We start from the raw sequence: 24270 nt of genomic DNA, 5'->3' as shown, positions 1-24270 counted from the left end.
TAGAATTCATATTATCAGGTTTAAAATTACCAATTAAAATGAATTTTTAAGAAGCATTAACTTTGTTAGATACAATTCGATACTCCTTACAATACCTGTTCATTATTTTTATAATTAATACGGAAAATATGCTGTTTCTGAAATAATAGATAAATAAATAGATTTTAAAAGATTTTCTTTTTGTTTCAATTTACCGCAGCAAATAAATAATAAGTCTATTTCGAAATAAAGTATATTCTGCAAGAACTCTTCTTTTAATAAAGTATTATACGAAAATGGGACAAATTCAATACCTTTTACGTTACAAGACTAAATAACTGAGTTTCAATATAAACCTAAAAGCACCCCTATTTTCCCGGAATTATAATTTCTAAGTTATTAATGAACGTAAATAAACATTAATGTAATGATAAAATCTTTTTGCGGTGGAATTGAATGCGGGAGTTTACTTTAATCAAGACAACAATACAGAACTTTTCCGAGAATTGAAATAGAGTTTTGAAATTATATGGCCATTTGAAACGCGCACGGAAAATGATAGGTATTTTCACTGCTATTGGAAATACCTGGCTATTAGGTGCACCGAGTATCTAAGTATCCATTTCGAGTTTATAGCGAATACTTCCATGCAGACTCCCCCTTTATTTCAGGTAACATTTTATTATTATTTAAACATAACTTACGATAGACTATTTCGTTCGCATGCACCGTATGACAATCATATTCTTTATACTTTGAGTCTCATGTGTGTAATAGTTTTCACTTAAGTAAATAATGCAATATTTGCGTACGTGCGGCAAACTCGGGTGTAAGTGTTCTTAGGTATGTTTGGTAACTCGAAAACTAACTTTGTCCATTGCCGTATCCCACCTGATTCTTACATCTGCGACACATAAGTAAAGTTCAAATGTTGAAACAAGGGTATGAAATTCGAGTTCTAATTTGTACTCGCTATACATAAATAGGTTAGATGTAGGTAAAAGATATTATGCGTAATACCTCGCGCGTATGACGTTTGTTTAGGAATTAAATCGCACCCTCCCGAGTCCAAACCCATGATGTAATGAACGCAGTAAGTCACCTAATAAATTTCTATGATCCGAAGTTTGATTTAATTAAGGAACTTACAAGGTAGCAACGATAAACTTTTGGCGATAGTTCACAACTAGTACCGAATATAATAATCTAAATATAATCGCTTAAACCAACGAGTGCGGTTAATCGTACATCCGGAGCAGAAAAAATTGAAACAAGCTTTTTATTAAACTTATAAATATTACTTATGAGTAGCATACCTATATACCTAGATAGCCTTCTATTTTATTTACACATTTTAAAATTAACGCTCTTTTTTCATTGCTCCTTATCTAAATTGATAACAGCTATGATTCTCTCCTTTAAAAATGTGAAATATCTTTCTTAGTACTGTAATTTCCTTAACATTAGCTCTGCGAATAAAGCGTCCCATTACAAATGTTTATATAAACTATGAAGCTTGAAACGAGTTAAGCAAATTTCTGCGAAATACCTATAAAAGTGTCCAAGCTCGCAATTAACACAGCTCCACTCCATCATGACGTTTTAAGATAAAAATGAAAAAGTAATGGATTGATGCCAAACTTCCCGTGAAAAAATTTGAGTCAATGAGAGAGATAATATCCTCGTAGCAGCGAGCGAAGTGTTTTATAAAATTTCGATGAAAAATTGTCGCGATGCGGTCTCGGGGGCGGTTACTCGGCCGAAGTTGCCTCGGTAATTTAGCGTCATTTGTTTTCTATGAATATTTATTAAGCTCAAAAACAATGGCCGCGTTTTAATTGAATAGCGCAATTGATTGTTGATGGCACAGACTTATTCCTATTTTATAAAATAATACAAACAAGCACACGAAATAAACATTTAATTATCAAAATACGTGTTGCTATCTATGGAAAATGTAATATGTATATCATGCGTAAACGGAACATTTCTCAGTGTAGCCCGGGGTAAAAGTGCTAATAAAACCACGTCCTAAAAGCGTGATATTTAAATTTGCCACCGCGCCAACTTCCTCGCCGGCGACAATTCAATTACAACTAATAGCCTCTGATTCATGTTTGTATTGCTAATTAGTCGCCGACTCAAGTTTTGTCACTCCTCACTTACTGCCGCTTTCGCAGCCACTGTACTGTCAGCTTTGTTTAATGAATTGTTCGCTGTGTCACAAAATTAAACACCGAGAGGTTTTGCTCGCAGGCAATTAAGCATTAGAGAAATTTAACCTAAACATAGTTGATCACTCGCTAGATTCCAACGTTTGATTTTCTAAGCTGCAAGTTAAGTAAGAAAGCTAAAGCAAAGGCAAGATAAGCCGCAAGTTACCGTATTTGAAACGTCGGTCGCGGTTTATATAAGAAAACTTGTAAATCCCACTGTGAAACGGAAAGGTACAACCAAACTTTGAAATTAGGATAAGGATATTAAGTTCATTGATTGTTGTTCTGGACATGCCAAAATTTTGGGACGTTGATTGATTATTTTACTATGAAACTTATCTCAAAGCTGAATGACAGCTCAAAGAAAAATATAATACTCAACAACATTATTCTCTCGATTGTTTTATGATGCTGAATTATTAAAAAAATATATAATCCTATAAATATAATTATACTAGCGGTCAAATATCGTGCATAAATATGAACTTTGCAATTAACAAAGCAGAGCACTTAGTACAAAGCAAAGCTGTTTCTAATGCTTATTCTATTTGGAACACATTTGCGATTTAATCCTCATATGTAAGCTAGCGGACTTAATACTAGGATCGCAGAAACACGTCGCTAGTTCCTGCAAGTGCTATTGTATAGCGGGCGGGCGGGGCGACCTGTTGCATGGAACTATTTTATTAGCACGAGTGTGTCGGTGGGCCATTCTTTACGTCTCTTTTGTTGGCGAGCCGCTTCGTTCTATTCTAGTGTGGATTGTGATTGGCTCGGGTTATAAAACAAACAGTCAGCATATGTCCGTCCCACGCCTCCCTTTTGTTTATTGTCATTCGCTCTGTAGCTCGAATTCCAGCTCCGTACCAAATACCTAACTCCGGTTTTTGCCCAAAAAATTCCGCGCGCATAAATGAAGTATGACAACACTGAAGTGTAATGTAAATTTAAAAGCTTCATGTCCGTGTTCTCCATAGTTACAGAATATTTTTCATAAGGTATGAAATAATAATGGGATGTTCTTAAAATGTAGTTGGAACAAAATGAAATAAACATTTTGTTATGTTAAATTTGTACAGTAAGTATTAATATTATTCCTTACGTATTATTTTCATTGGTGGACCTCAGAGAAAATTAATAATCGTAACACAAATAAAGGGAATGGTTATTGTTCCGCAATTCCAGACTGTCATACAAATAGACGCTAATACGGCAGCTGCATAAATTGAGGATTTACCGCAACATTGACTGGGATTTTCCTTAGGGTTTCCAGCGAGAAAAACGGAATTCATCAAGTGCTATGTCACCTATAATTCAATATTCACTATTACCCTAGATGACTTTCCTGAGGCAATTTACATAGCTTATCCTTTGATAGACGTAAGTCTCTTTCTTCTTATTTGAATTCTTAGAAAAGGTGAGTGTATTTTATTTGCATTGTACGGTCACTTATTTTTTAAACTTCTTACTTTTATAAGAACTTATTTAGTATCAAAATATACAAATTAACCTCTTCACTAAGCTTAAGAATGAGAATTTTTACTAAAGTTTTACCTATTATGATAAAATTATCAATATCTTCGTATAATATTTATCAAGTAGAAAGTTTTATGATTTTATAATAGTGATGGTTTGTATTTTATTTAATGATCGTCTCTCTCGCATTTCTTGATAAGATACCAACTATAAAGTTTATAGTATTTGAAAGCTTTCTCATATTTCTAATTAAACAACAATAGCGATAAATAGTATAGTGAAATGAAACAAGCTATTGATGTTTACTAAAAGCAACTCATCGACTTAAAATCCGACGAAACAAGGCAAAGAATTTCCTTCTCTCTTTGATTAAATAGCTTTAAAGATTGATTAAGGGTAAACTTTTAACAAGTGGGTTAACGATTTAATAGGAATACGTTTAATTTTTTACTTTTATAATTATCTTTGGTATTTTAAGTACCTATGCTATAGTTTGTTGGAGGGTCGAGCTTGAATAATTATGGTGTGCTAATGATTTTCATGCCAAATTTTATTCTTTTAAATTTAACTTTTGCGCAATATTGTAAATCTGTTATCTATATTTAAATTATTTGGTAATTTAAAAAATAGGTAACAGATTATTATATTTGGTACAGTAATGAACCGCACCTTAAAAAAAACTACGACTTAAAAACTAAGTATCTAGAAATAAAACGAGCTTATATTTTGTCTAAACTAAATAAAATACAGCTTGTTCCAACCATTCATAGTCCATGAATCCGATTACAATAGAGAATCAGAAGAAAACAGTTTAACAGTGTAATATCTAAACGTGCACCGGAATGATGCTTAAACGGTCCACATTTAGACTTGTCTTCGGATGCAGTGAGATTGCAGTGTCGTCACATTTCAGTGGTCGTACGTGATCCCATCTAGTGTAATCCGTAGGACATCTGCTTTTCAAATCTTCACGTTTCACTTAGATTGTTAGATAACATACCTATTGCCTCATTGTACAGAAACTGTTCAGTTTTATTCTGGTTATGTTATCGGTTTTGTGTGTGAGGGATTTTGTTTTAATAGTCGTTGAAATAAATGGAACTTTTCTGTGAATATCGTATTACTCATGACCGATGGGAATGGTAGATACGTTCTTTAAATGCAATTTTTAAAAGATCTTATATGTAGAATTTTTTCACTTCTTCGGGAAATAATGATTAGAAAACAAATCGCAGCTTACCATATTCATCACTCAAGTATAGTTTGTAACAATGTTGCTTAAACTATATTAATAAGAAACCCTACAGGAGTAACTAAAATTAATACCCATTCTACAAGCGGAAAACCAAAACAAGGAGAAGGCTTACTATAATCTGATTAACAATGAGTCCTCCACGTACTAATTAATAGATAATATTACACAACACATATTAATTGCTTTACGTCTCGTAGGAGCAATAGAGTGAGCTCGTACTAAGGAATTTTCATCCGATTGGTCTGAACAAAAAATTACGCATAATCAAGTAACGTTACAAAAACAGCGGGCTCAGTAGTCCGTGGAAAGTATTCACTTTATAAATATGGCTTTCATCTGTTGAAAAACTTCGCGAGCACGGCACATCGCGTGACTGGGAGATGAGCGAGGTGCATCGATTGTGACGTTCCCCGATCTATTTACGAGTACAAGCCATTAGACCGGGAGATACTGACACAAAATTTCGAGTCATTTGTAACAAGGATGGCGGTTCTACAGAGGTCTTAGTACGCAATGACAAAAAGAAAAATGATGGTGTGAACGCTGGTACCGGTGGCTTAGTCGCGTGGGCGTTTGTCGAACTCGTCGGAAAAATAGCGAAAGTCAAACGATTTGTAACACAAAAATTTTAGAATTTACCGATAGCCCATAAAAAAGTAGTAGGCGGTAGTGTCATGCCATACTTTTCCGGTGTGACTTACAGCCCGCCATACCGATGCGAATGTGTTGATTTAAATAAAACAATCATTCAACCATTTGTACCAGGCTAACTTTTGCACAGGTAACTATCGTCGTGCAGCCATTTACGAAAATCGCCATGCCATACTTTTCGGACGATTCCAAATGGTCGCCATACCGCCGAAAATCTGCAAAAAATTTTTATTTCGCCAAACTTTTTGTACCAGTATTGCATTTGGATTTTTGGAGAGTATTTGATAAAATGTGACCATTATTATATTTGCCATACTTCTAGTAGGGGGAAAAAGTGCTGTCATACTTGAAAACTTAATTTATTATTGATTTATATAAGTGAAGATTTCCAACACATAGATCTTTGAAATTTTGTATTTATATTTTTTGATCCTCAAACTTACAGGAAAAATAAGTGCCATACTGTTACAAATCGTTTGACTTTCGCTATTTTCCGACGAGTTCGACTAACGCCCACGCGACTAAGCCGCCGGTACCAGCGTTCACGCCATCGTTTTTCTTTTTGTCATTGCGTACTAAGACCCCTGTAGAACCGCCATCCTGTTACAAATGACTCGAAATTTTGTGTCAGTATCTCCCGGTCTACATACTGTTATATTTCATACTTTCAAGAACTTGTTTATACCACCGATGTGGTCGTAACGTCGTATCGTATAGTGTTAAGTGTATGCGAGTACTTCACACAACGAGGAAGTATTTTACTTTTCACACTGCAATTATATTCCATTGAACGTAAATATGCATATAAAATCTTGATTATCAATAATGCGGTTATTTCATTCAATTATTAAATTTTCAGTATAATACTTTTTTTTAAATTTATTCAGATAAAATTAAGACACCGTTGTAATAATTAATGTCGTATTTGCGTAAATAACGATTCATTGTCTCCTACACTAACCTTATTTCAAATATTAATCTCCAACCTATTCATTTAACTAATCCTAACCCTACCAGCATACCAAATACCCTGAAAATGATCTAAGAACTTTAATTAATCCAATCCACGACTTCTAAGATCACTGAACATTTCTAAAACAATAACAAAGTGTAATTATATCAAGGAAGGGAGGTTTTTAAATGTTTTGACGGGAGAAATGTAATAAATAGATGCCTTCTGTTAATACAATTCGCGTCGCTGTCATCGCCAAGATTGACGGCTTGTAACGTAAATCACGACTAGAAAATGAGTACCAGTAAAGAATTTTAATTGCCATTTCATAGAGCCTTTTGTTATTGTAAGAGCAAACTTGTGCAGAATAGAAATTTATATTTTAATTATAGGGGTAAAATACTATAAAGGAGTAAGACAAGACGATTGTATATTTTTCTATATGAATAGCAAAATGAAAAAGTAGTGGATGAGTGGATTGTCATCAAAACAATTTATGATAATTTTAATGACTAGGTAAGTGTGCAAAACAGGATAAGACTAGAAAAATTTAATCAAATAACGATGATAAATTGTGAAACTATACTAAAATTTACCTATCAAGCATGAGCATGATCAGAGCATGACCGCAAGTATCGTTTCGTAAGTTCGCTTACATTTTTGATATCGTCCAAGTAATCTATTTGGCATTTCAGTCGCAATAATTTAAATAACTTTTCGATTTCCTTTTATTTACATCATCACACATTTCCATTAATTAAGCATAAAGAAGCATGCGCATCGAATCGGCAGTTCGACGGGGGACGGAAATGACGCGGAAAATTGCACAACCGCCTCACGTGGACGCAATATCCTAGGACGAGTTCCAATTATGCAGATTATCTAGCCGCTGTATCTACATTTTATTACAATGCTTGCGTATTCGCTTAATAGTCGGTCTTCATGTGGGAGCGATTTCAATAAGAGGTTACTGTAACCCATTAAGATTTAACGGTCTATGTTTGTGTTTGTTAACTATTGATTTTGGTAATTAACAATAGCAACGCTAAAAGTTAAACTTTATATCTATGACCACGCATATCTATTACTATTTATGTCATACCTCAATAATAATATCAATGAAATGATGTAGTAAACTATAATACTTGAAATAAGCGAACATAATTCACTATTCAGTGTACCTATTATCGTAAATCGTCAAGAGAGATAACATGGCAGCCAATTGAAATCAAATGTAGGGTGAGGAGAGCGCAACTAAAGACTGCATTTCAACCCTGTTCGTCGATTCTGAGCATTCCAAGATGTTTAGTGAATGCATATGTGAATAGAGGGCAATCTGCATAATGAGAAGTCGGAGGTTATAGCGCGGATCGGACCAGGCCGGCAATTTCTCGGCTCAATTGTTATGGCGTTCGCTTCGAAGTACCGATGTATATACATTGATTTCTAGAAAAATACTCTTTCATTACGTCATTTGTTAAATTGATTTATTGCAACCAATTACTGATATTTGTTAATTATTTCACAGTAATATTGAAAATGCGTTGATTGACTTTTCAAAATAATTCACGTTAATCTTTTATTTGCTATGTTTGTACACTGCGGATTTTTCTTTTTAGCAAAACCTTAAGTTAAAGAAATTAATAACAATATTTAAATGTACATACAAGAACTTGAAATGTTTGGGTTGTCCGAAAAAACGCTATTTGATCGCCTCGGACACCGAGATCAATTCGTAAGTAAATATCCTAAAAGCACAAGTCACCAATTTAAACGCCCAGCCATTCTGCCATTCGTAAAGCATTCGTTCATAACGTATTATGGAGCAGCAGAATCGCCCGGCTTTTGCAATATCTCTTAAAACGTATAAAAGCAAAAAGGCGCGGGTGAGCCAGTAATTCCATATAAAGGTGTCCCATTCCCGGGAGCTCACATATACCGATTACCTATTACATTTTAGTGCTGGGCGTTAGAGCCTTTACAAGTACCTTCATCGGCGATTGGATAGCTCTACAGTTTTTCTAGCCTGCCAATGGATACTGTAGTTTTTTCAAAGAATGTTCAGCTTAATTGGCCTTTATTTTCATTCCACGTATTAAAATTCCTTAATATGATAGTGTTATAATTTTTCCAATATAATTTTAATATAAGCTACTTCATTTTACGTTAATATTTTTAGATATAATATGATATGAAATAACACCGATGAAAGATAAAACGGAGACAGTTTCTCTCACAGAGCTTATCTCGAAAAACATTATTTCATCGATAGGTTTTGAAATTACTTATTTTCATTGAAACGTGTGAACTTTAAATGGAACGTTTCAAAGGAATATGACTCAATATATTTTATATGAGCTATACCGTTTCGACGTCCGACACTAAACCCTTCCAATTACCCACCGATTGATAGACCCGATCACGACCTGTCATAGATCAAATTTCCACCAAAGAAAGACCACTTCACGCCCTCATCTCTGACGACTTTCTTTTATTTTCTCGATCGCTCGCCCGTATTTGACATATTTGCTCGAACCCGCGCTGAAAGATTTTATTGACCAGTTATTATTTTATTTTATGGACATCCACTCTTATTTCATAGGCCCCAAGACTGAGTTACGGTTTTTGTCGCACGATTATTGGAGCAAATCTTTTGGCGATTTCCACAGCGCTTTTATTGAATAGTATTAAGGAGTTATACGATTGTCATAAAGGTTACGCAACACAATCGTTTGCCATGTTTCTTGTGGTAGGAAAATGTGGACTTCATTACGCTTATAAACAACTTGACTTCTTTTTCTATACGTTGTGTAAGTAATGCTGACTTATGAAAACAATAGCACATAACATGAAGTCCGTTATGAGATGAAGGGGAAAATAGAAATTGATGTCGAGTTCTCAATTAATTACGAGAGGCCGTAGAGGCGATTGCGCTTTTCTCCAGACTGTGCAGCAGCTCTATAAAATCCTTTGTCGTCGCCACATATCATTCTTTTCTTCCTAAATTGCGGTTGTCCCGGCGTGGCAGACACGTCCAGGTAATAACGCAATAACCACTGAGAGTTTTCCCCTAGAAAAGTGATCGAGTTTTCTTCAACATTTCGAAGAGGTTTTCGCCGTTTATTGTGGGGAAACAAACCTTATTTTTAACGCGATTTTGTTTCACTTTGCTTGCTTTTATTTAAGTGAGCGAGATGCAATCGGTCAAAATGCTTGACCACAGTGGCGTTTTTTGAACTAGTGCCGCAGATCTCTACGCCCGTCACTTTGTGTAATTGAAAGCTCGAAGTGAACTTGAACAAAACACGCATCAATAAATGTTTACAACTTTTTTGTGTAGGGTCAAAGAGATTACAATATTTTGGAAAATATGTACTTAATTGCTAACTTCACCTACTTTTAGTACAAATATAATATTATGTTAAATATGAATTTGATATCAATACTTTGACGTGATACATAGGTATACTAAAATGCTAGTTTATATTTAAATGAAACTCGAAATTATCATAAATCATACTAAGAAAAATGAATACATGCATAGCAAGGTTGAAATAGCAAATTATGAATATACTATCAAGTACTCTTTAACCATAAACAATTTTGTTTATTCAAAAAATATAAACCTCAATGAACATTCAATTGAAATTCACGAAACAAACGTGCAACAGACGTGAGCTATATTTTATCGACACACATCATTTGTTTTGGGCATAATCGATGGAACAACAGATTGGGTACGGAGAGAATAACCACATAAATAGATTCGCATTTGTTACCAACAAGTTAATAGACATGGAGAGTGTAGACATTGGAATACGACTGAGATCATTAAGTAGATCTAATTCTCTCATTATGAACGATAATATTTTTTTTCCAATACATTAAAAATTTAAATTAATTTTGTTACAAAATATACTAATATTTACAATTAAATTATTACTTTATTTGTTGCACGAAAAAATTTAAATACACGTTCGGTATCAATATTATTTGAAATTTATAACGTGCCGAAAAAAAAAGGTCTCCGTACGTGCGACTAATATGACTCCCAACCATTTTAAAATTGAAACAAATGCCTCAAAACAATAGCTGTGTTTGTGAGGTTAATAAAATGGCGGGGAATGAATCAAAAATAAATGCAGTACAAAAAATCAACTGTTCCACCTCATTCTACATTTCCAACTCATTGTTAGCCCTGTTGGTTTGGTTTTTGTGTGTTTACTGTAATTAAACTCCCCCGTATAAAGTGTAGTTAATTTCGGCCTTTACATACACTGCGGTGGAAAAATTTTAGGGCGTTAAGAATTTTTAAACGAAAAACATTTCAAAATTTAGGTCACTTCAACTCATAACACCATCGCATTGCTTCGTTGTAAAATAACTACAACTCGAAGTATTATTTTCTTAATCTCAATGCTTTCTTGTTCAAAATCTATACAATTACAAGAAAGGAGCAGCTTTAGGCTATGATCGAACTTTAAAGGTTGGGAAATCACAAAGAAAAGCTGGCTTTAATTAAGGAAAGCTCTTTGTCCACTGCCGCTTTTAATTTTGATGAATAAAGAAAATTATTTATTTGGCGGCGTTTGCGCTTACACTGATTTATTGTGCAAGTTAGCGGCCTTTTAAGACACCGCATTCTTCCGAGAAAATTCCTTTTTCATAATTCGGTTAACTTTATAAATAAACATTTATTGTAATAAGCGTTAAACTTTTTGTTCATTTGCACTAAGAGCACAATTTAAATTAATTTACCAAAATTATTAAGATTTATGATATTGTATTAACGAGTTGTTTTTACTTTTTCAGGTAAGCACTATTTTATCCTGTGGTTGTAAGTAATAATATAAGATTAATTATAAGAGGTGTAACTGTTGTTAATTATTATTACTCAACATCTTCCTTCCGATAAATTTCAACTAAATTCGTGGACCATAACAATTTTTAGAAAGATTATAGGCTTAATAGTAAACTTGTGTATCTCCTCTACTGAAATAATTTCAATATTAGGTACCTACTCAATTTAGCGTTAAATTTAAATGACGACAGTAATTGACCATTTTGATTGTAGACAACAAATATTCCCCCCTTCCCGCTCTTTAAACTTGACAACGTAATTTATGATACGAATTTTTATAATTTAAATGTCTTGCCCGCCTGCGGCTATCGGGCCTAATTCAACAAAATTAGTTTGTTGAATAAATGAAAATTGACGTAGCGGTCTGTAGCTCCGTAGCACATTTGTAGATGTTTGTATAAATTATTTAATCTCTCTACAATGGTCCGATGTCATAAATTTGACATCTGTGACTTTTTTATGACGATATTCGAAAACGTGTCCCTCCCTATGGTATGATAAAATCGTATTTTATGGACGCGCTCGCACGAGTTCATTATTTTCCTTCGTTTCATCTATTAAATTGACGATTAAAGCATCACAGTACAGGTGCAGAACGGAATATATCCAAAAATCTATATGAATTTAACGTTGCATTCATGCCGAGTGACGTGACACAAACGAATCGATTTCCCTCGTTAGCAAAAAAGGGAAAATGCAGACGTGTTATGAATGGGTAATTTATCTTAAACGCTATTCTCAAGAAAACATTTTGAAAGTATTTTTAATATACAAAAGTTCTTTTGATCGAACAAAACAGGTTTCATGTTAATGTTCATATTGTGATTTCTATATATTTTCCTCGAAAGTGCCCCTATTAAGGGTAGAAATGGCGAAGGGCTCTCGATGAATAGATAATATTCGTTCGGCGACTGAGGCTCTGTCATGAATTGACAATCTACTGGAAAATGAGAACAACGCTTTTTGTAAAGTGTTTATCGGTAAATCATTTTAAATTGATTGAGCGTTGTCGAACTAACCTGTGTGTTAATATTATTATATTATTATATCAAATAAATTTATCTGCATTCAATTTGGAGTTTGATGTTTTTGGCGATAACTCACACCAGTCATAGGAACTTATAGTAGGGCGTAAACGTAATTATAAATGAGTGCGTAATTAATTAGCCATCCCTCCGGAACCCAAGAAAACTCTTCAACATTAACCTTAAGCTTATCGTGGGCCCATCAGGACAGTTTGTATTAAACATGTCTTTACCCGTCTACTTCCCGTCCCTTTAATACTCCGCCTATCTTCGTTCCCTACTATCATTGTATTCACTATCAAGTTAACCATCTATGTGCCAATTTCATCTCACGCAAACAGGTAGACTATTGTCCGTGAAATCTTATATTCATCAAACTATTTTTCATCACAGTTTAGTACTAGTGACCATTATTTAGTTGAGTTTACCATCCTCATGTAATTATTTTCTTCCACAACTGCTTCGGCATCTACAACTACAGAACTAACGTGGTTCTCGTTACGCCAGCATAAAAAAGTTGGCGATGACGCGTCGTTTATAAACAATTGTGAAGGCAATTTCACACCGGAATGTGGTTATACACATCGTAGCGTCTACCGCAAACTGTCATTTATATTTTATACAAATAAAATTTCATTTTATGATCCAGATATCAACGTGGCTCGAAAACGTAGGTAAGAAAAATACACTTACCTTTATTGCGACACTCTCTTAATACTGATTTTTTTTCCTTTCTCCAACTCGGAGCATTTTTATGCTCATCCTCGAAACTTTTGCAATCCACTTATATCAACCGTGAAACGCTAAGCAAATACAAAAAGTTTTCATGTTTAATCTACACGCTTTAAGGATTTTCATTGAAATATCGCACCCGACGGCACTTTAAATAATCCACGGGGGCATAATTTTTATTTATATACGATTTTAAGTACCGATTTTGTATGCATCTCAAATTTGCAATCTCAGATTTCTTTCCGTTGTTTTGGCATACTCGCCTCTCATCTCGTTCGTCTAAATCTAAAAATAAGACTGACAATGTATCTGTTTCACAATTCCCCACATAATTTATACCTTGACGAATTATCTTTACGTAGTGCGAGAGGAAATTGTGATATAGGTAGGACTTATAAATTTGCTTCGAGTTTTCCGCTCCTCGACGGATTTATTTGATAAATAGATGAGTGGAATAATTTCGTTTATTCTACAAAGACGTTTCTACACCCTCGCTGTATTAAAGCGCGTTGGGAATTCTTATCTACCAAACACAGCACTTTGATTACAAAAGAAAGGAATATTTAAAGAACATTTCACATGCTTTGTACTTCTAGAGGTATGCTCATAATTTATGCCAGAAATTTAATAATAAACTGGTTAAGACTACAGAATAAACTACATGAATATTTTCGCTTTAACTGTTTACCTGTTCATATTTGCGCATTCTAAATATTATAGTTCTTAGCAAATAATATGAATACCGTTTAAATGTGTGGTGGTCATATTATACATCAAAATGAAATACTGTTGTTAAATGCAACATTCTCTAGCATCAGCAGGTATAGAGAGAGTTTATGTAAACATAAAAGTATATTAGTATAAAAGTATAATTTTATATATTGTTTAGTTTGGCATAAACTTATTCAATTTAAAATTAATTACCTATTGGTGCAAAATAGGTAGGTATAACGTTATTACTTCGTTGTAGTAAGTATAAATACATATTTCCTAATGTTCAGAAAATCGATTTGTGTTGTATCGAAAGATATAGTTTCACGTAAGGACAACAGCGCGGCCACCAAGTCTGATATAAATCTCATAGTTGGCCGACGGCGTTCCGACCGACCATTAAACTAAAGCAATATGGACGGTTACATTATGCGATCAAAAACTGATACAGGTAACGGAATACGAAGCAACAAAGTTAGTCGAAAACTTATTCCTATCATTGAAATCGGGTCTGAATCGATCGCATCCCAATTCACATTATTTATTCATCACTCCATGAATACTTAAAATCAATCGCGAGCTAAGCAACTACCTCGGCTAATGATATTGTAGTTGTTTTGGTTATTGACGTTTATTTAGTGTGTGCATTCGTTATAAGACGGTTATTACTTTTAAAGTAAATAAATGTACGAACGAGAAATCGGTTAGTTATTTTAAAATGTGATGCATGATACACTTGAATGAGTAGAAATAGTTGTATACCAGCGTGTAATTGTTCAGTTCAGTACTGACAGTACCTATAGTATAGTCCGCTTTAGTTTCGTTTCAAATAACCATTAGAAAATTTGGTGAGTTGATAATATTTTTTGTTCTATGCTATCTCAACAATAACTGTAGGTACCTACCTAATAGAAACAATTGAAAATTACTCTTAATTTTATAAATTTTGAACACTATTTATCTTCTCAATAAATGAAACATTTATATGCACGTGCTGTTAGTAATCCAAATTCTGCAGTTTACTTCCCGAAATGGAAGGAATAGAATATCTACTCTTAAAGGGGCTATTACGATGGTGTGGGCTTATCACGTATGGATGATTCCCGTATACCAAAAGCTTTGTATTACTCAGAGTTCAGTACAGATACAGAAATCTGGTAGCAGTAAATATAGATAGCACTTAGGTTTCATGTTTTTATATTTTACTTTTATTTTCCGATTCACAATGTTACAACTTACATTGTACCTTGAGTTTTGCGTCAGGAAAGACAATCTACATTCTAACATTGTTTGTTTAGGTTTGATTTCAGATTTCTGAATTTAGAAATAAATATATTATCAAACAATCCATCGTAAAATTGATTAAATATATTATATGCGTGCACTTAACTATTAAAAATAAAAAAAGTCTATCATTTCACTGACTACGCTCAAAATATCGAAATAATAATACGGGCTCTTTCCAATACCATATTCATTATTTAATTTCTTTATATCAAAATAATATATTTAAGCGAAATTAATAATTGATTTCGTCACCAACTCGTGCGTTAACATTTAACAAGGCTACTCAAGAGACCCGATCAAATATGCATCAAGTTTATATAGCTTTCATTTATATTTCGATGTGATACATATACATAACTAGCTGTGCCCCGTGGTTTTACCCGCATTGCTCCGCTCCTGTTGGTCTTAGCATGATTATATTATGTAGCCTCCTTGATCTATCTAACACCGAAAGAATTGTTCAAATCGGACCAGTAGTTCCTGCGATTGGCGAGTTTAAACAAGCAAACAAACTCTTCAGCTTTATAATATTACTAGTACCTAGATAATATTATTATATTCGTTAATACTGGTAACGAAGGTCGGGCTTCCCATGATTAATCAACATGAAGTAGGTAAAGGATCTGTGTATTAGCTTCTAAATACGCGGGAGACAATGAAATAACAAATTACAATATTATAACGTTGATTATAACGTATGTATAGAATTTAAAATTTAAGACATAAATTTTATAAGTTTTTTTTATAATATTGTACCATTATTTTTCTTATGTGAAAAATCTGGAAAGCGTAAAAAGGAGCATATATTAAATGATATTCAAGTGAGATAAAGAAGGCAAGTATTTTCGATTTAATAGTAAGCTTCTCGCTAATACCGGCTACGTATTAGCACTAATCGTAAACTTTATGTAAAAATATTAAAATTATAACTTGGAAATGTTTCACACATGTCCGTCCGTTAATAATATGAAATTTGTTATTATTTTGCGAAAAATAAGAAAAAGATACAGTAATATTACTTAATTTGAAATTAGAAAAAGATGCATGTTCTTTATTACGATTTCGTTTTATATTACTATGATGAAATAGATAATTATAAACTAAACAAGAAGGATATCTGAAAACATGTTTGTAATGACGGGCAATAATTTTCACTTACACTTAACAAGTAAAGGTTTGAAAAACTCACTTGAAGTTCTCAAAAAAAGATGTCTTGACGATTTGCTTCACATAGGATGAAGTTCAGATCCTCGTTTGAGCTAATAGTTGTTTCAAGTTGGACATAAACATTTATCACTTAGTTCTGTAACAAAACAGCGTTAGGTTAGCTACCGACTACGGTTGGATACCTACGTCCAAGAGGATATTATGTACAAGAAAGATAATTAGTTCCTTTAACATTTTGACAAAAACAGGCACAGACATATATATCTTAATGTTTTATAAGCGGCGGACATGTGAACATAGTAAAATGGCTTGTATTGCCACTGTCGGATTCTCTTTTCGGATCTGATTTTGAAATGACTATAATTTTTATTGTTAGGACATTAAGGATTAAAATTATTAAAGTTACACATAGCATAATTATTGTCGGTGAACAGGTTAACAAGTAAATATAATATTTATACATGAAATAATACATTGAACGTTTAAACTTTGTATGTGTGTAGGTATGTGAAACGAATTTACACAACTTAAGATTAGATAGGTACCTGTGTTTGTGTGTACTGTGTATATTACTGCTGAACGAATTTACTAACTAAAGATTACTACCGCGATGCATTTCTAATGAAATTGAACAATCAAATTATCGATCGTATCAATTGTCGAAAGGGAATTCCAACGGTGATTATTCCGAGCTTAAGATCACATTCCAAGAGACACGTAGGTGTCAACTTGAAGTCTAGGTTTACGTGTCGACATTCATTAGCGGATGAATACTACCGATATTCGATTTTAGGATTGATATGTATTTAGGGCGTGTGACATTAATATGATTTTAATTGCGAGTGTTCAAAATGGTCATCAAAATTGACCGCTGCATTGAAACGAATACGTATAAATATATACCGTAGTAAATATAATTTTTTTGTTAGACCGACTGGCTGACGGCGCGGAGCCGTGAAATTTAACAGTGACAAAGTAAAGGAACCCTACATAAATTTCTTAAAAATGCACACCATACAGGCTATACAAATCAAAGCCAGGACGAAATATGGGGGATAAGAAATATAAATGCTGCTGAAATCTCATGTCGCATCTCATGAAAACTAAAGAGGCGAAGTACAGTCGTATTTCCAAGTTGAAGTTAAAAATAAGCATATTCCCACCTAAGGGAACTGAACGTCAGATATGTATTTTGCGTGGCAAAGCAAGATCCGAGATGACATCGTGAATTTTCCCGTTTGACACCTTAGCTCCAATGTTCCGTAAGGACATAGTAATACCACAGGTAATACACTGTAATGTTCATAAAAGTGTATGTATTGGTATGAAATTTACACTAAAGTTATGCATTGCGGAGTAACATATATCGATTGTATTTTTATAAAGTGCATGTCATTTTATAGAAACTACCTACTGCTTAAGATATATTGTCAAATATATTAAAGATACGGGATACCATTGCATCAAAACTATAAACAAGACACTAGAAATGATTAAAATAATCCATCGAAAATTTCAAACAATGGAAAAATATTAAATTTACCTAATAAGGTATAGAAAATATTAAAACGTCACCTAAAAGAAAAATTGTACTTACATACTTTTGATTTTCCAATTAGTATGGCATAAAACATATTTTTATAACTTATATTTCTTACCGCCATTTTCATTCATATTATAACAATTTCTATGTTTGTTTGAAGCTTGTTTAACAAATCGTAGGTATTACAAATACACATGAATATCACGATATTAAACACAGAATGATACTCAAGTGTAAAAGATAACAAGAACTTAGCGAGACATTATCGAGACCTCGCTTCACAGCGCTTCATTGACTGAATACTCTGTGGGGACTTTTATTGTGTCCCTACCTGCCATTTGAAATCATTCATATCAATATAACACAATATGAATACTTTATCACTTAATGTAAATACAGGCACTTCACAATAATGGAAAATAAAACATATGAATTCAAATCTTATTCCAGAACGAGTTTCCAGAATAAAAAAAAATAACTGAATAAATAAAACTGTCTGACTGTATTTTATGAGGAATTAATTAAAAATAATTATAATTATACAATATTTAAAAAGCACAACATATATTTAAGGATATTATAAAATAAATTAAAATTTAATTTAATTACATATTCAATAAAAAAAGAAATGCTTAGGGTAGTGAGTGTTCTTGATTATCTGTGTCACGTAATGTCTTGATAATCTGTGGTCTTAGCAATCTGACAGCAACGTGCAAACGCGGGCTTTTATTATTAATTAATATGTGGGTGTTTAAAAAACAATATTCTTTTTGCAATATATTCTAGCACATGTTCTGCCCATTATTATTTAACCTCAGGTTTTTGTTATTTTTTAAGTGCTTTTATAATCGAAATGTTTAGTTTGCGTGAAATGCTGTCGCGTCTTCGGTACAGCCATGATGAGCGCAATTTTTTTGATATGGAAGAAAAGGTATGTTTTTAATTTGAATTGAACCCTTGATATTAAAATTTTTATAATAAAGTTATTTTTCGTACAGTAAGCACATAAACAAAACACAAATAGTTTCTAATTTGTTTTAGTGAAATTAAAAGTTAACATTTTTGTATGAGCATTGTTATAAAATTATTGCCAACAAAGATGTGACTAAGAAGAAATACCTAAATATTATGTGCGTTTAACTAATACATTATTGTCTAGTCCTACGTTAATATTTGTTCCTTATGTCAACCTACATAATATTATGATCTAATTATCTTTGCGCTGGTTGTTTATTATTCGCTCCATCACGGGCCATACATTAATCACTTTAACAAAAATTTTATACGCCGGTAGGTATGTTATGAGTATATTTTAACTAGATACCCTATGGGAAAACAAAAACAATTTTATCAAAATATATTTTTATAGGACTAAATATGTATTACAATTAAAACAAAATATTGTGTAATAACTAACTAACGATTTAAGTTAAAAGTAAATATCCATAATGAATACCTTTGTACTAGTATGCTTTAAAATAAAACAATAGAATAAAAAATAAAAATTCACTGCATAATTTTATTAAAACGGTAAAACAAAATAATGTATTGTGTCAACGCTCTGGGAGACAATTTGGCCTTTAATGTCCACGTACTTTCAATGCGTCAGGACAGGCCAGTAAAAACTTTAGCCACTAAAGGGGTTGCAGGCTTGCAGCGTAAATACCTACAGACGGGTGCACTTTCATTGTTCTAAAAAGTAAATTTCAATAACCCAAGAAGTTCGACGACGCTGACTCGCTGCCAGTTGGTAGTTCGAGTTTCAAGAGGACTGTAGACGAAATGCCATTCTCGTTTTATGTATAACCGTAGTTTACAATTTTAATAAGTTGAACTTACTTAAAATATGACTTTATCGCTGCCCAAGAACTTTTTAAGTATCGAGTTAACAAGAACTTATAATATGCTCGTAATGAAATTAAACTGTCTTATGCATTTCGCTTTGTGTTATTATGTTATTTTAGCTACTTATCTATTTTGAATTAAATATTTGTTTTCGAAATATTTTAACCGTTACTCGTTACCATTAGCAAAAAAAAATACTTTTATAACAAATTGTAAATAAAGGATTCGCTCGATTATTTTGTTGTAGAGAAAACGTTGGATCCAAACATGTTTTTTTGCTATTCGGTACACGCCGTTAATCAAAATGAACGTGTAAAATAAAAACAATCAATACTATTTTAAGGGTACATAATGAGCGTGGAATTTGCCCATTCTATTAATTAAACCTTCGGGTTATTCGTTTTTTACAATACGCAAATGAACGAAAAGCTTTCAAGGGTTTTCTTTTAACTTTTCCCCGATCCAAACAGCTAGCGTACTTCGATATACCCTTATGTATCACAGTACGTGGATACAAATCGGTTAGCTCGGGACTCAGCTTCACATTCCACATGTTGAGTAGTTACTGGTGTAATTGGTATTCATGCAATGGACGGTCCTGCTGCGGAAATTAAAAATGATTGTACTGCCTTGCATGCATAACCGTACCTGTATTGCTTGGCTTAGATATTGGCTGCACTGCACCATTCCTCCTTCCAATAATACGTACAATAAATATTGTGTATTCACTAGCTATTTTGTTGCTACATATATCTAACGTTTAGCGAATATTGTGAAATATATTTTGAAGAATAAGGTCGTGTCGTCGTAATTCATACTTGTTCTTCATCATCACATATTTTTATAGGTAGTAGTTTTATTTTATAAGCTTTTAAAATATTTAAAATTCGTTGTCCATAATTATGTCCGACTTGTTAACTTTCAATCATTCCCCGAACTCATTTCCTTAATTGAAAACATTAATTAATTTAACGTTTCAACTGTAACACGTATCCAAACAAGCGGGCCACATTAAAGCTTACAAAGTAGCAATTTATCAAAAAATCATTACCGTACTTTCAATGATAATATTTACTGTCGATCAGTCAAAACCAAACAGTGAAATTGCGCACTTTTCCACCAATTAATGTCCGAGTTAAAACTTGCAAAGACTGGCCTGTCGTTGTTCGAATAAACGCGTAAATGTTTACCGTACACGTCGATGGCTGCATCAATTAAAAATATAGTACTCATTGAGTTGACTTCCGTTCGTACGCTGTATTTCTCTCCGCTCGAGCTGCACTGATGTTATTTTCATATGTGTGTATAAAACATTTACAGCCATTAAGGAATTTTACGGTACTTTATGTAAAAGCACGTGAATAGCGCTGACGTATGTTAATTACTTGTACTTTTGGCTGTAATACAATGATACAATTTGTCTTTCATGAGGTTTTTACTTTAACTTAACCAAATTGTACGAAAAGTTACGTCAATACTAACCTTCGTCGATGTGACGAGCCATGGTTGCTGGAACAGCGTGTGGACCTTCCACGCACAAAGCACTACCGACCATCGCAAGCGCAACGGGTCGGCTGAGATTAGCTGAAGTTAGAAAACCATACGGTCGCGCGCGTAAAAGTTATAGCGATTTTTTTGGTGACTATTTGTGTGTTAGTACTATTTTTTTATTTTATAATATTGAAACAATACATTGAAACATGTTAATGTCATGTTGACATGTTTTATTTGGTTTTACATGTGATTTTTAATGCGATGATGATGCTACGCTTTAGTCTACTACTAGATTAAGGGTGACAAATCAACATCGAGCTATGCTGCGCTGTACTGCGCTGTGCTGTGTTTGGTCAACTCGCTCGTCTAATATTTTAATGAGGATACAAACAACCCATGCTGTGCTGCGCTGTGTGAGGCTACGCTCTGTTTAAAAACGCAGCAGTCTCGAGCGAGGCGCGCTACCCGCCGTGCTGAGCCGCGCTGTGCCGAACTGTGCTATGTTTTTATGGAGCTCTGCCATGTGCGCTGTGTCGAGCTATGCTAGGTTTGGAGCACGCTGCGTGCCCCTCCATCGCCGCATTAAATTCATTAAAATTTTCCTTTTTTTTCACGTATGGTGTGAGGTAACAAGCTACCGTGACTGGACTCTTTTAACGACAAAATAACACATAAAATATCCATATCCGCTTCTTCTTCACTTTCATCTTCATCGGATTCAACTATGTCGTAATGTTTACGTTTTTTTGAAAATAGGGTCATAATTGACGAGATAAACGACTACACGAGCTGCTGATTACTTTATACTGAGCTAGATTGTTTAGGATGTACTGAAACAAAATAGTATTGATCATACTTAGTTTATTAATTATTTTATTGACTTATAGTCTATCACAAATCAGTCCTCGAATTTGAGATGTTTTTCTTAAGTACTAGGGAAAACTAAATTAAAAACAGAACTTCTTTTTCAAAACAAAATAAACTTCTAAATAATAATAATAAACATATCAAAGCACATAATATTTATCTATGTTTGGCTTAGTTTTGAGCCTTGTCTGTCCATCTTTTCCCAAGTAAAAATCACTGGAACTTCACTGTGTTTTTCCTCAGATATCTCTTCATTGTCATCGTCTTGCTCGGTTTCGTATGTCTCTTCTTGTACCTCCACGTTGTCTTCCACCTCACTGTCATTTTCGTCTTCATAGCAGAACCAGAACTTGATTCTTCCAGCAACAATCTGATTTGATCATCGTTCATTTTGACATGAAGTATGGCCTAAAAAATTGGCCAAAATATAATTTAGAGCAACATTCATACATATATTTTACTATACATACTTCATAAAGAATTCAAAGTCTGTAAAAATATATAAATGTACAAAATATATAATATTAATACTTACACAAAAAGTTGCACCTATACTCTCGTCGGTCTCATGGACCGATTGGCGCCAAATGCAAAAAAAAAAATCGCACACACACGTGAACTTCTGCCGGCCACGCGACGTGCACTAAAATGAAGTTAGCCCCAAATCCGGAAACTAGCAAGGAACTCTACTTCACAGGATTTACCTTCATAAAAATAATTACGAAAATGTGTTTCGTCGGTCTCACAGACCAACGCGCGAGTATAGGAAGGTTAAAAACGTAGCTTAAGAAACACAGCACATTACAGCGCAGTACAGCGCAGCATCGTTTAATTGTTAAAAAAACGTAGCTTAAGAAACACAGCACAGCACAACGCAGTACAGCGCAGCATAGCTCGATGTTGATTTGTCACCCTAAGTTTCCTACGAGTATATAATACTGCATTCTGTCAAATAAATATTTTGGAGAAGAATATTTTACAGTTAAAATATTATTTGTTCAACTTTGATCCTCGTAGTTTAACTTTCGTCGGATGCACATTCGAACACGTATTTGCATATGAATTCATCGTTTCGTGCGACATATTTTTCTTTTTCACTAGACCCATTAAACTCTCCATATCAATAAAATTTATCTGTGTGACTTTGGCTGTGCATTTCAATATAATATCGGCAAACGAAAAACTATTTTAAAATCAATACATTCCATTTAGCGCTTAAAAATAAAGCCTTACGAAAATGGTCGTATGTTCATGTTTAGCTTTCTCTTTTAGAAATTATTTGAATATTTTTATTCTTGATGAACTAAAAATATTATTTTCTTGAAAATGGTAAAATAATTTAAATAAATTAAAAAACAGCAGTTGGTTTATACATGTGTTGACTTTTCATCAGTACGGTAATCGTGCAAAAATATTGGTAAGAGCTCGGGGTACGTCACGCGAGCCTAGAATTAAATAAAAATAATCCAACAAAATGAACTTAATGGGAAATTTTGTTCAATGTTTGTTGAAAAAACGTTTCGTAGGCGCACGTTAACTGAGACGTTTTTTTGCAATACATTGTAAAATTATGTTATTTGTTGTTTATAAAAATAAATGATCCATGGTTAGACAGCCGACCGTTTAACCTGTACATTACAATTGTAGTAAACTCATAAAATTCCCCATATTAGATGTTTTATTGTAATCTTACCAACCGCTCCGTGTCCCATCGTAGCGGGATTAATAAATAATTTTCATTCAATCTATTTAATGAACTGCGAAATGACCATTGTTTATGTGTAGGTTTAGTTTTTGGTTCGGTTTTACGACACTATATGTTAAGTGGTATCGTAAAATTGGTTGTGTTTTATATGGTCAGTAAAACTTGAAGAGCAATGCATTGTAAGAATGTTTTGACATATAGGTAATCTTTACCCTACGATCGCTTTAAGGCCCACTTAATGATGACCTATAAAATGTTCTTCACTTAACGTGCCGGGCAATGTTATACATATTATATTTATGATAGATTAGTGAATGGATTTAATTCATTTCTTTGAACATTAAAAATATGTATTCAAACTAATCGTTAAATTATGTATGTTGTATGCAACATGATTTAGTTATTCAATAATTTATATGCGTATAAGTCGCGAGCAAAGGCACGGGATAGACAGCTAGTACATAATATAATGTCCCCAGTAGGAACGATTCGTAGCCGTAAAGT

The 24270-nt window shown here is 33.4% G+C and overlaps 1 protein-coding gene across 5 annotated transcripts in view; it reads left to right on the top strand.

The window, feature by feature from the left end:
* heph (polypyrimidine tract-binding protein 1 heph) overlaps positions 1-24270 on the top strand; it is a 348701-nt gene that overhangs the window by 248175 nt on the left and 76256 nt on the right. The window contains exon 1 of one of the 5 annotated variants that reach the window (XM_090107157.1): positions 14688-14706. The exons of the other annotated variants lie outside the window; for them this stretch is intronic. The gene's annotated coding sequence lies outside the window, so the exon portion shown is untranslated. Of the gene's footprint in view, positions 1-14687; positions 14707-24270 lie in introns of those variants that run through there. 5 annotated transcript variants of the gene reach the window in all.

The sequence above is a fragment of the Colias eurytheme genome, chromosome 11 (assembly GCF_061535395.1).
Source record: "Colias eurytheme isolate Ceu_HAF_F1 chromosome 11, ilColEury1 Martin Lab GWU primary, whole genome shotgun sequence".
Classification (NCBI taxonomy): domain Eukaryota; kingdom Metazoa; phylum Arthropoda; class Insecta; order Lepidoptera; family Pieridae; genus Colias; species Colias eurytheme.
The sequence above is the reverse complement of the archived record's forward strand: the minus strand, read 5'-3'. Positions and strand labels throughout refer to the sequence as shown.